Raw genomic sequence first — 15,078 nt, forward strand, 5'->3', positions numbered from 1 at the left:
ATTGAGGTCAGGGCTTTGAGATGGCCACTCCAATACCTTTACTTTGTTGTCCTTAAGCCATTTTGCCACAACTTTGGAAGTATGCTTGGGGTCATTGTCCATTTGGAAGACCCATTTGCGACCAAGCTTTAACTTCCTGACTGATGTCTTGAGATGTTGCCACATCATTTTCCTTCCTCATGATGCCACCTAGGCCTTGAAATACATCCACAGGTACACCTCCAACTGACTCAAATTATGTCAATTAGCATATCAGAAGCTTCTAAAGCCATTACATCATTTTCTGGAACTTTCCAAGCTGTTTAAAGGCACAGTCAACATAGTGTATGTAAACTTCTGACCCACTGGAATTGTGATACAGTGAATTATCAGTGAAATAATCTGTCTGTAAACAATTGTTGGAAATATTACTTGTGTCATGCACAAAGTAGATGTCCTAACCGACTTGCCAAAACTATAGTTTGTTAACAAGACATTTGTGGAGTGGTTGAAAAACAAGTTTTAATGACTCCAACCTAAGTGTATGTAAACCTCTGACTTCAACTGTACATATACACGCATACACATGCATGCACCCACCCACCCATACACACACAAACACACGCACACACACTACTGTATATGAAGTGATGATGCATATAGCTAATTCACTAGAATCAGTAAATGTGTGCCTATTGTACAGTATGTATTTGAAATGACCTTGCATTATATAGAAACACACAGGCACGTAAGCAGAGGGATTATTTTCTGATGACCTTCATCCATGAGGTAGAAATGACCCTTGTTACAGCAGGAAGATGCTGCCAGCTATTTCTGCTTGATCCCTACTGTTGCTAATTGAAGGATGCAGATGTATCCTTTTCATGATGGTGTCTTTGTGAGATATTTAGCGATAGGCTAGCTGTAGGTGAAAGAGAGCTCTAATACTGTGTGTACAAAACATTAAGAACACCTTCCTAATATTGAGTTGCACACCCTTTTGCCCTCAGAATAGCCTCAATTTGTCAGGGCATGGACTCTACAAGGTGTCGAAAGGGTTCCACATGAATGCTGGCCCATGTTGACTCCAATGCTTCCCACAGTTGTGTCAAGTTGGCTGGATGTCCTTTGGGTAGTAGACCATTCTTGATACACACTGAAAACTGTTGAGCGTGAAAAACCTAGCAGCGTTGCAGTTCTTGACACACTCAAACCGGTGCGCCTGGCACCTACTACCCTACCCCGTACAAAGGCACTTGTCTTGCCCATTCACCCTCTGAATGGCACACATACAGTATTGAGAATGACACAAATACAAATTTTCACAAAGTTTGCTGCCTCAGTTTTGATGATGGCAATTTGCATATACTCCAGAATGTCATGAAGAGTGATCAGATGAATTGCAATTAATTGCAAAGTTCCTCTTTGCCATGAAAATGAACTTAATCCCCAAAAAACATTTCCACTGCATTTCAGCCCTGCCACAAAAGGACCAGCTGCCATCATGTCAGTGATTCTCTCGTTAACACAGGTGAGAGTGTTGACGAGGACAAGGCTGGAGATCACTCTGTCATGCTGATTCAGTTAGAATAACAGACTGGAAGCTTTAAAATGAGGGTGGTTCTTGAAATCATTGTTCTTCCTCTGTTAACCATGGTTACCTGCAAGGAAACACGTGCCGTCATCATTGCTTTGCACAAAAAGGCCTTCACAGGCAAGGATATTGCTGCTAGTAAGATTGCACCTAAATCAACCATTTATCGGATCATCAAGAACTTCAAGGAGAGAGGTTCAATTGTTGTGAAGAAGGCTTCAGGGTGCCCAAGAAAGTCCAGCAAGCGCCAGGACCGTCTCCTAAAGTTGATTCAGCTGCAGGATCGGGGCAACACCAGTGCAGAGCTTGCTCACGAATGGCAGCAGGCAGGTGTGAGTGCATCTGCACGCACAGTGAGGCGAAGACTTTTGGAGGATGGCCTGGTGTCAAGAAGGGCAGCAAAGAAGCCACTTCTCTCCAGGAAAAACATCAGGGACAGACTGATATTCTGCAAAAGGTACAGGGATTGGACTGCTGAGGACTGGGGTAAAGTAATTTTCTCTGATGAATCCCCTTTCCGATTGTTTGGGGCATCCGGAAAACACCTTGTCAAGAAAAGAAAAGGTGAGCGCTACCATCATTCCTGTATCATGCCAACAGTAAAGCATCCTGAGACCATTCATGTGTGGGGTTGCTTCTCAGCCAGGGGAGTGGGCTCACTCACAATTTTGCCTAAGAACACAGCCATGAATAAAGAATGGTACCAACACATCCTCTGAGAGCAACTTCTCTCAACCATCCAAGAACAGTTTGGTGACGACCAATGCCTTTTCCAGAATGATGGAGCACCTTGCCATAAGGCAAAAGTGATAACTAAGTGGCTCGGAGAACAAAACATAGACATTTTGGGTCCATGGCCAGGAAACCCCCCAAACCTTAATCCCATTGAGAACTTGTGGTCGATCCTCAAGAGGCGGGTGGACAAACAAAAACCCACAAATTCTGACAAACTCCAAGCATTGATTATGCAAGAATGGGCTGCCATCAGTCAGGATGTGGCCCAGAAGTTAATTGACAGCATGCCAGGGAGGATTGCAGAGGTCTTGAAAAAGAAGGGTCAACACTGCAAATATTGACTCTTTGCATAAACTTAATGTAATTGTCAATAAAAGCCTTTGACACTTATGGAATGCTTGTAATTATACTTCAGTATACCATAGTAACATCTGACAGAAATATCTCATAACACTGAAGCAGCGAACTTTGTGAAGACCAATACTTGTGTCATTCTCAAAACTTTTGACCACGACTGTACACACATACAATACACACATACAATCCATGTCTCAATTATCTCAAAGCTTAAAAATCCTTATTTAACCTGTCTCCTCCCCTTCCTCTATACTGATTGAAGTGGATTTAACAAGTGATATCAATAAGGAATCATAGCTTTCACCTGGATTCACCTGGACAGCCAGTCTATGTCATGGAAAGAGCAGATGTTCCTAATGTTTTGTACACTCAGTGTATAATGCAAGCAAAATGGCCTCAAGCTCCAGACTGCCTGCTGTTATTGAATCTATGTGTATATATGAATAACATAAGAGTAGTCATGCAATCTGAAAGCATTCCCAGGAGTCCCCAGTCCCCACATGGTGCCACCAGAAATGACTACTTTCTGTTTAAATGAATAACCAGACTCAATTTCAAATCCATCACACACCCTTCCCTTAGTGCTAGCCACTCGTTGGAGTGCCACTTCATGTGATGTATCACCGAACAACACAGTCATATGAAGAGATGGGAGTTTGAGAGGGTAAATTAACCTCAGCATTTCAATAGACATTCATATTCAGAGGAACTTGACTTGCATACTAATTATTCTGTATAACACCCCAGACCTCCTCAATGATGGTATTCTGGTGCCTTTGACATTTAGTCAAAACAAAATGGTGATGAATTTTAAACCCTTCTGCTCTCTTAATTTTTTTTAGAAGCAAATCATCCAAGTATAAATATACCAAATACCACAATTTCTAGTTGTTTTAATTTTTTATACATCCATTCGTATGTTGGCTCCTTCCATTTTCTCTTTCAGCAGTCCATCGATAAAACAAACAGCTATTACATCCCAGACAAATACCACTGCCCACTGACCTATATGGTCAGGCATCACAAATAAACCTGAACTCCCAAATCTATGTACTTAAATCAGTGTAGACCAGTATATACAAAGGCAATGAGAGATAGGGGAACCAGGTCTAACGCGGTAAGGAGAGGAATAAGCCTCAAATCATTTCAGTCACCTACCCTCAATGGAGCTTTTGGTATTGATGCTGTGGAAGGTTTTTCCACTGAAGGGAACCGGCAGTAGGACACTCTCACTCTGGCTCTGTGACATCCCATTACCAGTACCCCTCCTGGGTGGAGGGGAGTTGGGGGCCCTGACAGGGCTCAGTGGGGACAGAGGAGATAGTGTGGGCGACACAGTCTTTCTCTCCTCCCCCACTGTCAGAGAGCGTTGCACAGCCGAGTGTGGAGACTTGGACCCCATAACGTTACTTCCAGGTGAGGGCATGTCCACCAGTCCGCCAGGCTGCCCTGGGTACTGGGATAAGTCAAAGCTACCTGGCACAGACAGGTGGGAACAGTCAGACATGGCGCGTCTCACGGCTTTGTGTTGCTGCTCGGTACCTCCTCCTCGAGGTAAAGTAGGCCCCATGTCCTCGTCACTGTCTTCAGAGAATCCTGACACAGTGCAGTTTCCACCCTTAGAGTAGTTGTCGTCGACAACACCAACAACACAGTAGTTGTCTGCAGGTGCAGGCGCAGCAGTCTGAACAGCAGGCTTCAGGTCTGTTTGGTGTGACCCAGAGAAGGAGGGATTCCATACGCAGTTGTCCACCTTCTGTGTGTTGGGGAACGGTGAGGCGTCATGCTGCACAGCAGCGGACCCTCGCGGGGCTGCTGCTCCATTGGCCCTGTGTTCTTGTCCCGGGGTGGAGAAGAGTTTCCCGGGGGAGGCTGGAGAGGGCGAGGAGGAGAGGGGACTTGTGGGGCTCTCCCAAGCACTGCCCAGACCCAAAGATGCCCCGAGTCTAACACCCATCCTCCCTGGCACCTTGAGGTCAGACGACTCCACCTTGAACCCTGATCCAGATGAAGGTCCATCAAACAGGCTTGACAGCTTGTCCTCGTCGGTTAGCCTGGGTGCCCCTGGGCTGCCCCCGAAACCCTGTGGTCCCATCTGGTCCTGCTGAGGAGACGCCATAGAGACAGAGGGCACCTTGCCCAGCTCAGTGTACTCACAGCACTGTCCACCATCACTCTGCTGCTGCTGATTGGAGAGAGAAGACATCCTCACCTCTCCCTCTCTTCTCTCTCCTGCTTCCTTTTGATGGATCTTCTGTATTCTTCTAGAAAGCAAAATAAACTAATCTTTCCTTGGCGGTAAGGAAGGCTGGTAATGTACTCTATCTGTGGTATATGGTGTTTCTGTGAAGCGCAGCCTATGAGTGTGCGGGTGTAGTAATTGTGTGTTTCTCTGTGTCTGTGCTCTGAACTGATCAGATGAGGCTCTGAGGCTGAACTGAATGCTGCTCCCTCTCTTTCTCTCTCTCTCTCCATTTCTCCCCCTCTCTGACATCACAGCCCTAACAGAGCTATGGTCACATGACTCCACGGAACATATCCCCATTCGCTAGAGCAGATTCTCGACTTCCAGCAGTAAACTCAGTCACAAACACACACACACACACACACACACACAAACATACAAATGAACGTCACTGACACACACACAAACTAATACACACACCCTTTCATGGTGTCCTATAAACCGCAGCTCTGACTCCTCATTGACAGGCAGCTTGGCATTACATTAGAAACACAGGAGAGAGAGAGCGAGAGCGAGAGCGAGAGAGAGAGAGAGAGAGAGAGAGAGAGAGAGAGAGAGAGAGAGAGAGAGAGAGAGAGATAGAGAGAGAGAGAGAGAGAGAGAGAGAGAGAGAGAGAGAGAGAAAGAGAGAGAGAGAGGATGGGGGATAGCTTTGGGGGATACAGTGCTTCAGTTTCCACTGCCATTCTACTTGAATGAATCTGTCCTCTCTGTAACAGCATCCATTAGTGCTACACATCTCTCCCAGGTTCTGGTGGTATAAATGTGCTTTTCCATGCTGTTCTGTCATCTCCAATTCTTACCCATATCACTTTGTTCCATGCCCACTACTGTACCCACTGCCCCTCTCCTCTACCCTGCCCCTGGGTGTGCATCTTCTGGCTCATGGCCCTGCCTGGAGCATTTGGCTCTTTTGTTTATTGTGTTTGTTGTTTGTGGACTTGGTTGTGGACACTGTGTTCCTTCTGTCTGCTGTTGTCACATGCTGTGGGCTACTCTGTTAGGAAGGTATTGAACGACTGGCCTCGAAAAGAGTGTGTGATAACGCTCCATTGACATGCAGTATACCCTTAAAAATCCCAGTGTTCCTAGTTATATACACCTCATCCTGTGTGTACTGAATACGCCAACCTTCTTCACACAAACACCCTGTCCAAACGTTCGCACTAACATCACAGGTTCAGTCCTGTACTAGACCCCTCCCTCTTCGCAATTGTCGTGGAAGGCAGGCAATGATTATTCAATATCTGATGACATCCCCCCCCTTCTACCCCCCTGCCACCATCCCACCTCCAGCTCCATGAGGACTGGGGCCAAAAAAAACCTCATTAAATATAAATGAATGAAGATTACGTAATCCCCCCAAACAGTCCCCCATTTACTGTAGGAGGGGGTAGCAAAATAGGGAATGCATTGTGCAAGGAGTACAGTACAGTGGGGTTGATATGGGGAAAATGCTGAACATATTGGAATCAGACAGGCCATTGTCAACTTCTGAAATCATGTGCCGCTAGCGTAAGCGATATTAGATTTCAATAATATCACATTCGAATTCACACTGCAAAATCATGTTGTTTGAGTTGATCACATAAGATACTAATGCACTGACGCAATACTCCTCAGATAAGTATACAAATGCACTATACTGAAGCCTCACTGGTCAACGTATTTCCCAAACAGCAGTGTTTTCTACAGCCCTACACACAATATTAGGGAAAACTTACACAACACACTGCAACAGGTCTGTCTATGGCAACAACAGTCAGCCTCATTCCCAAAACAGAGCCTTAGTCTCTGTTCATTACATCACTCTAATGGTCCTGTTTCTCATGAATGGACATTGTTATGCAAGACCCATGTCCAACATATTCCTCTGTCTGTTTATGTTTACATCTCTTACAGAAAGATTACTCTAGCTTTAACTACACTTATAATCCACATTAAATATAATCCATGCTGTTTTCTTCTCATATAATCATACAGAAACATACAGAGATCTGTCCAAACAAACATTGCACAAATAATTTCAATTCAAGGCAAAGTATGATGGTAAATATCTAACTGCAGAGAACCAAAAATGGTCTTGTTGGAAATAGATCCCCTCTCCACTCCAATTATAATAGGCACCGATGCCACTATGAAGCCATTCATTTTCTATATGTTCCAGTGTACCACTCTATGTGTAATATGTCTGTGTCCAGTGTGAGTGATATGTCTGTGTCTAGTGTGAGTGATATGTCTGTGTCCAGTGTGAGTGATATGTCTGTGTCCAGTGTGAGTGATATGTCTGTGTCCAGTGTGAGTGATATGTCTGTGTCCAGTGTGAGTGATATGTCTGTCCAGTGTGAGTGATATGTCTGTGTCCAGTGTGAGTGATATGTCTGTGTCCAGTGTGAGTGATATGTCTGTATCCAGTGTGAGTGATATGTCTGTGTCCAGTGAATACCAGCATAACAACCAATTATACTGAGCACAATCACCTCATACCATAACAGCCTTTGGTGTGACGAGACTTTTTAAAATGGTGAACTTTCAAACCCAACAGGAAGTCATTGTTTTGGAAAAGGAAATGAGGAGGGTGGTGGCTGGTCAGTGGGCCATGTGCAGTAGCATTCAGCAGCCATCTACAATATGCCATGGATGTTTTGGGAAGGCCACCTCAGAAAGGGAGAGGGAGCGTGGTAATACACAGGCTGCAGTCCGTGGGTTGCGGGGGGTAGAGCAGAGAGGAGGTATGTCAGAGAATTCTATTTCTGGCATCCAACCTCCTGACTGTCACACCCCATTTTTTCCTTGGCAGTCCTGAGATCTTCCATCTCCACGGAAACCACCTCCCATATCCATGGCAACAAGCACCCAGTCAAAGAGAGGCTGCTATAATTATGGTGCGTGTCGTCTCGGCGACCCAGGGAGTCTGGGAAAAGGGGTTGGAAGTGAACTTGACGTGGAAGGGCGAAAGAGAAAAGGCAAAGGAAGGATGGAGAGATGGAGAGGAGGAGGAAGAAAAATGAACACAATAATAAAGAAGGAAAGAGGAGAATTAGAGGTAGGGACATATAGAGAGAGGACTCAAAATGATGGAGAGAAAGGACAAAGGAAAATATGTAGGGAGACTCATCTCACTACACACATCCCTTCCCACGTCTTCCTTGGTAGCTTACAATCTATCTTGTGGAATGGCAACAAAATTGGGTTAGATTAAGTCAAATAAAGTGTCACATCTAATGGAGCTTCAGAGTCATGATTTCACACATCAGATGGTCTAGCGGACTGATCCGGATACACTAATTAAACACAATCTAATCATTCGGCCAAATTATGCCCCTAAACGAAAGCAGGGTAAAAAAGAGAAAGGTTTGAGACATGGAAAAAGACCACACTGGCTGAGCAGAGTTTAATATTGGCTTTGTAGACATAATTTGCCTGGCTGAGAAATCAGAACACATAACTGTGAGGAAATGCAGTGAGCTGTCTTTCAATTAATTCCTCTAATAACGAATGAGCATCACCAGAAATTTTATTATTGGAAGCTGTTTTCGAATCAAAATGATCAGAGTGGTGAATATATTTGCAGTATGATATGTTTTGATCATAATTATAAACCTTCAGCTATTAGCTATCATAGTATAATTTATCTAGTTTCAACAACAAGAATGTTTTCCATATGGGCATAGTGACCTGGTAAAATGTCGGAACCCATTTTAAGACCAATAGCTCAGACAAATGGTTAGCATTTGAGATGACTGCTATTGTTTTTCAAGTGCCCTAGTTCTGATCCTGCTATCATTCAATATTTATGTACAGCTTCAGGCCTATTGTACGGTCAACATGAAATCTTATTCTCAATCCAAGATCCAAGCACTTGTTTCCACAAGAGGAAAGTGATTACATTGATATTCTCTGGTTTGAAGCTTAAAATCAATGAATCTTTCTATTCAGGTTATTATAATGACAACTTATCTAGTTTTCATTATAATGAAACGTTTTTTCGTTTTCATAATAGTGTGCTCTATTAGATAACAAGTGGCTAAAAGTAGGACTACGGTCGCCAGTGATGCTGCCTCAAGCAGAATCTTCACAGGTGTGTTCTCTCTTTATCATTCTGTAATATTAATGAGGTATCCTCAGCCAGCTAGACCCATTCACAGCTACAGATAGAACTATTATATAACCACCAGTATTTTATTGAACCATCAGATGATGGCCCCATTGGTTAATTAAAGGTGAAATATGCAGAAATCGCTCCTCCATTACCTGGTTGCAAAAATTCGAATAGTTTGCCTAATTTCAGTTTATGTGACAAAACAAGCAAGTATAGTGTAGAGAATCATTGTACCATCCAAACCTCCGTGAAATATACTTTTCATAACCAGAAATATTGTATTTTAGCTTTTGAAGCTGGTGTACAAAACCGAAAGTAAAAGATGCAAAAACCAAACTTAAGAATGGGAAGCATAGAAATAGCGCACGTAGAACAGCTCTACTGCTTCTTAGACTTGCTTTCATTGAGAATGCCAGATCTATAACTCACTTCTATGTGAATTTGGTCGGGTCGCCCAAAAAGTTACATATTGCAGCTTTAATAAATCATAAAAGGTAGCATGGATTTTAAATATTATAAACAACACAAAATAGCACCCGTCCTTTTACTTGGCTTCAACATATATGGTCCATTGTGATGATATTCACTGTGAAACACAGAATGCACTTAAAGCCAACAGCATGATGATGAAGTATTTACTGAAAGGTACCTACGACGTAAAAACAGAAAAACTGCAGAGCACTGCCCGTCTCAATCAGTACTATAGTGGCGACGGCGGTAGCTATATGCTTTGCCAGCTGGGCATGCTCTTATGGATGGTCTCTTTGTTTAGCTGGTGGCAGGATGGGTCTGTGCTCGGCTGACTAGAATAATGACTATGCAGCAGGGCTGAGCAGTACCAGTAAACAGACCTTTGGTGGAGTGGTGTGATAACCCTGACTGCCAGTACCGCCGCACAGCCACCGAGCATCTGCCTCCCTCTGCCTACCGCACACAGCCTGATCACCGGCTATAAAAAGACAAGGGCTGTATGCTTTACGTAACTGCGGAAAGTCCCAGCCATCAATATTGCATTAGGGAGAGGAGGATGGAGAGGGAGGGAGGGAGAGAGAGAGAGAGAGAGAGAGAGAGAGGGGGGGAGAGGAGGAGAAGAGAGAGAGAGAGAGAGAGAGAGAGAGAGAGAGAGAGAGAGAGAGATAGAGAGAGATAGAGAAAGAGAGAGAGAGGAGAGAAAGAGAGAGAGAGAGATATATATATATATATATATATATGAGAGAGAGAGATAGAGATAGAGAGAGAGAGAGAGAGAGAGAGAGAGAGAGAGAGAGAGAGAGAGAGAGAGAGGAGAGAGAGAGAGAGAGAGAGAGAGAGAGAGAAAGAAAGAAGAAGAAAGAGAGAGAAAGAAAGAGAGAGAAAGGCAACAAAACAGAGAGGCTGCTAGGTGGAGAGACTGAGGGAGGGAGGGAGGAAGGGAGGGGGAGGGAGGGGAGGAGGAAAAACAAAGATGATGATTGAGGAAGGAGGATGTGGGGTGAGAATACAGAGAGGCCAGTAGAGGCCAGTCCCTCACTGTCCCTCCACACACCAACTGCCTGCCTGGTAATCTGTAAATAACCCATTAACAGACTGCTGAATGGGATGAATGGGTTGAGTAAGGGAATATGAGGGGTGCAAACAGACAAGAAGTATACTAATGACTTCCACCATTTGTCAACCAAAAACACCTGTGTCATCCAGGAAGGAGGAACAGCATCCCTACAACAGCCTTATACAGCAGGATGGCCACTTAGGAAAGTGACAACCTAGCAGTCCTTGTATCTCCAACCGAGAAACCAAAATGAGAAGGACCAACACAGCACAGTCTCTGAACTAGGGCAAACTTATTCCCAACTGAATGAGCAAACTAGACACGTGCCAGCTTTTTCCTGACATGGAAAATATCTAACCAACTGTGAGACAGGCAAAGTACAATAAAACTTGAAAAGAACAAAAACCTGTTGCAAACATTTGTAGTAAATAAGGAAAGAAATAAACACTGAGTTTCACTTCATATTATTCCACTGAGAAACATCTAAATATTATCAAAGGCAACAATGGAAATGTAACTCACCTATTTAGCATCATCATCATTAGAGCCATCATCAGGAGATACAGTACATATGGGGGAGAAAAGACAAAACATAGATGTCAGTCATTTCAGTTCGCTTAATCATGCAAACACTTACATGGTAACTTGCACATCAAGGAATTCAGAATTTGAGTAAAAATCTGTTTTAATATCTCCAATTAAAAATTGCATGAAAGTAAAATGTGTATGTTTTAAAATGGTCAAATTGCATATCTAAGAATTCTAGCCAAGATCATTTTGAGACATTCAAAATGGTTCTGAAAGTGAATTCACACACACAAGTAGAAAGAGAACGTGAAAGAAAAGCTGTTAGTGACTCCTCAGTCAGCATAGGCAATTTGAGGAACAAAAGCATCATTTAGTCAGGGGGAAATCAGTCTCTTGAGAGAAAGAGAGAGAATCACACTGCAAACCAACATTCCTTTGATTAGTGAAGAAAGGTTGAGTCAATTTCAAAGAGTTAAGGTCTAGAATGACTTGTTGCAATTTAGGATAATTGCATTCAGGGGGGAGAAAGCTAGCTATTTCTATCCCAAGGAGAGTGGATTCACTCAAGAGTCACACAGAGAGTAATCTACAGAGACAGTAGAGTAATTAGTATATGATTACAGTGTTAGAAAGGATAGAGATAGGAGGTCAAACGAGCTGGGCCGGTCAGCTGACATGATCAGGTACAGTAGGTAGACAGACACATAGCATATGATATTATAATCATCATCATCATCATCATCATCATCATCATCAATACAGTACTACAGAGACAGGCCAGACAGTCAGTCAGGTAAGAGGGACTCAAGGCTCAGTCAGACACAGTCAGGTTAAAGAGCAGTGGTAATTAGTTAGCGTGTTATTACCAGTGCTATTAAACACATAATGGCCAAGAAACAGCAGGCCCAGTCCACAGAGAGAGCCATGCACTATAATGTCATCATTCACCCCCATACTGATAGATAGATAGACATGTCCCCTCTTCAGTGTCACCAACCTTCCAGCAGGGGGGGCTCTGGCAGCGGTGGCTCCTGGTGCTCTGTGAGTGGCAGTGCGGTGGGGATAAAGGGCAGGCCTGAGCCCACTGCAGGGCGGGGACTGGGAGAGTCGTGATCAGGCTGGGAGGAGTGGCTAAACAGGGGAGGAGGAGTGCTCTGGAAAGAGGAGGAGGTGGTGGTGTTTGGAGGAGGGCCCTGGGGTGTGGTGGTCTGGCATTGGGGCTGTGAAGCAGGAGTGATGGCTTGGGGGGTCTGCAGGACAGAGTCTAGGAAGGAGAAGGTCTGTGAGACCTGGGGGCTGAGACCTGGGGAGCTCTGAGGGCCCAGCTGCTTCTGGTCACAAGTAGACGACATGGCCTCAGGACGGCCACGATCAGAGGAGGCTTTGTCAGTGAAAGACAGAGCTGCCTCATCCTTCTTGGGGGGTAGGACATCTTTATTGGCTATTTTAAAGTCATCAACACACATGGGTTCATAATGGAGGGCAGCCGAGGCAGTGTTTTTAATGGGAGCCTCAGCCTCCCAGTCCATGCTGACCTTGGCAGGGGAAGGTTGCGCAAACATGTTTAGGTTACTAGTAAAAGTGTCTGTAAGGGCAGGGTCTGTGGTGAGAATGTGACTGGGTTTGGGGTTCTCAGTGAGGGATGGGGCAGTGGGGGTGTGAGAGAGTTTGGTGTCCTCTATAAAACTGCTAAAAGGGTTAGTCTGGGGGCCGGCTATGAGGGAGGAGATGTTCTCCAGGGTTGAACTTAAGGGACCGGAGGCAGTGATCCTTGCAGACTCCAGGGCCACCGAGGCTGGGGTGGCATGGGGTGTCGTTGGCTCCTGGGGTGTTGGCCCCCACTCCTCTGGGAGCTTCATCCTGCTCTTATTCTTCCTGCCCCTGATCCTACCCCCACCCCTCCCTCGGATCTCACACTCCCAGCTCTCCTCCTTGCTCGGGGAGGACGGGCTCAAAGGGACGTCCGAGGCTCCGCTCTCTGTCTCGCCCTCCTCCTCATTTGCATCCGGAGCCTCCTGCCTGTCCATGAAGTCATACACCTCCTCCCTGGACCTCCTTTTCTTCTTCTTCCTCTTCTGCTGCTTGCTGCTGCTGTTGACCCCTTCACTCCCCCTCTCGTCCCCAGAGCCGGTCTCCTGGCTGTGGAAGCCATAGGGGCTGAGGGGGTCGGAGTTGGGGCTCTCCTCCACTGAGTTGCTGGAGGAGAGGGGGAGACCCTCTGAGGCCTGCAGCCTGGATTGACCCCCTGCCCAGGGGTTTGGGTTTGTCCAAACTTCTTGATGAGCAGAGAGGAGGAAGGAATGTCACTACCCATAGTAAAGACCAATAACCAATTGCCAATCCTCTCCAGTAAAATCAGGGTATATCTTATCTGCTCTAAGAAATTCCGACCTAAATTTATGAAACTCAACCACTGAGTAGAAAATAATCGTATTAAACTACAAATAAAAATGATTCAATCAATTGTGTTAAATAAAATTGTGCCTTGAGTTTTGAATTTATGTAAGTTAAGTCATACTGACACAACCTCCACTATAATTTATTTATGGCCTGGCAAGTAGGCTTATAGAATGTGAATTTTAGGCTTATGGATTACATGTTAGCCTTAAGAGGGACAGTTTTTTTTTGTGTGCACTGCTCTAAGCTTGCAGCTGATTGGGTGTGATTCTCTCTGCCGGGGCAGGGGGAGAATGGAGATTGTGCTGAGACTGACCATTGTGATGTTTAATGTACACTAGACAGCACATCGCATGAGCGGATGAGCAAATGAATTAATGTACAAGGAACAGGCAGACTGCATAACAACAACAGAGGCAGGTCACATAGATAAACACAGACAAACAATGAATCCAGAGGAAGGGGTAATGTGACATGGGGTACCCAGTACAAACAAATACTGAAGAGGACAGTGTTAGAAGTAGACAATATTTACAAAAAAATCATAAATATATGAATAACTGAAAGATACGGTACACACAAAAACAACATACAGCACATGCTCTTTTTTTATGTTGTGATAAAGACATTACAGTGGCCAAAAACCTCTCTGCGTCCATGTTTCTTAGTTAATACTGATGGGTAGTACCATCCCAATACTTATCATGGCAGGGCAGAGACAAATGAAAAATAATGAAAACCTCCCCTCTCTCACCCCAATCGTTAATGATAATGGATTTTTCTTCTAAATTGTGTATCCCTGCCCTCTTCTCTAATTGACTGATGTGCTATTTTCCTTAATGTACTTCCTTCACTGATTATGTGTCTATGTTAAACACTATGTGCAGGAGATCCGGTAGCGTTATCATCTATGTTTCATGCAATATTGGTATTTAAAAAGTGAAGAGTGCGTCTTAATCCAAAGCCTCAGTTTGGCCTCCTGACAGAAGGCCCATTACTTGTAGTCTATGCGGTTGCCTCACTCAGAAAGCAATGTCAAGGTGGGTAAGGAGCTGAAGATAAATATTTAAAGATACATATTTTATTCCAAATATAACGGAGCACTTCAATTAGGCCTCAGACGCGGGGGGGGAGAATCTAAGGATTTTATTTCTTTTTCTTATCTTTATTTCTAATAAATAAGGTTAGGAATCTCATCACATAATTATTATTGCTTCTCAAACAAATGTTATAAAGTTACAGTAAGATCTGAAGTATAAACGAAAGAGCAGCACTGGATTTCTGCTCTGATGGCCGCTACAATAAAATAACCGTTATGTAAGTAACAACTAATACCACTAGCCGGCTTTTAACTACAAGTTCTGCATTTAGTTTGTAAACAAACCAGTGGCAATATATCTCAAACGTTCCCTTTGGATGACTAAGGTTCTGGCACTTTGAGGAACCCTCTAGAAAAAGTGACGGTTAAAGTTTACCCTGTTCATGGTCACATTTTAGCTCTATCATCATCAAAACCTATTGGATTTCCTGACATTTGATACTGTGTTTTACTGTAACTGGTGACTGGACCTCTGGAAATCCCACCCAGGCCCCCAGTTGACCTGCTCTGTGTG

At 44.3% G+C, this 15,078-nt stretch overlaps 1 pseudogene across 1 annotated transcript in view; it reads right to left on the bottom strand.

Annotated features, from left to right (window-relative positions):
- Window positions 1-15,078, bottom strand: part of LOC311146469 — a 42,040-nt pseudogene that overhangs the window by 15,330 nt on the left and 11,632 nt on the right. The window contains exon 5 of the transcript in view: window positions 12,066-13,374. The product of the transcript in view is annotated as an uncharacterized misc_RNA (transcript). The remainder of the gene's footprint in view (window positions 1-12,065; window positions 13,375-15,078) is intronic.

Source organism: Coregonus lavaretus (genome assembly GCF_964263955.1).
Source record: "Coregonus lavaretus genome assembly, chromosome: 19".
In the NCBI taxonomy this organism is placed as follows: Eukaryota; Metazoa; Chordata; class Actinopteri; order Salmoniformes; family Salmonidae; genus Coregonus; species Coregonus lavaretus.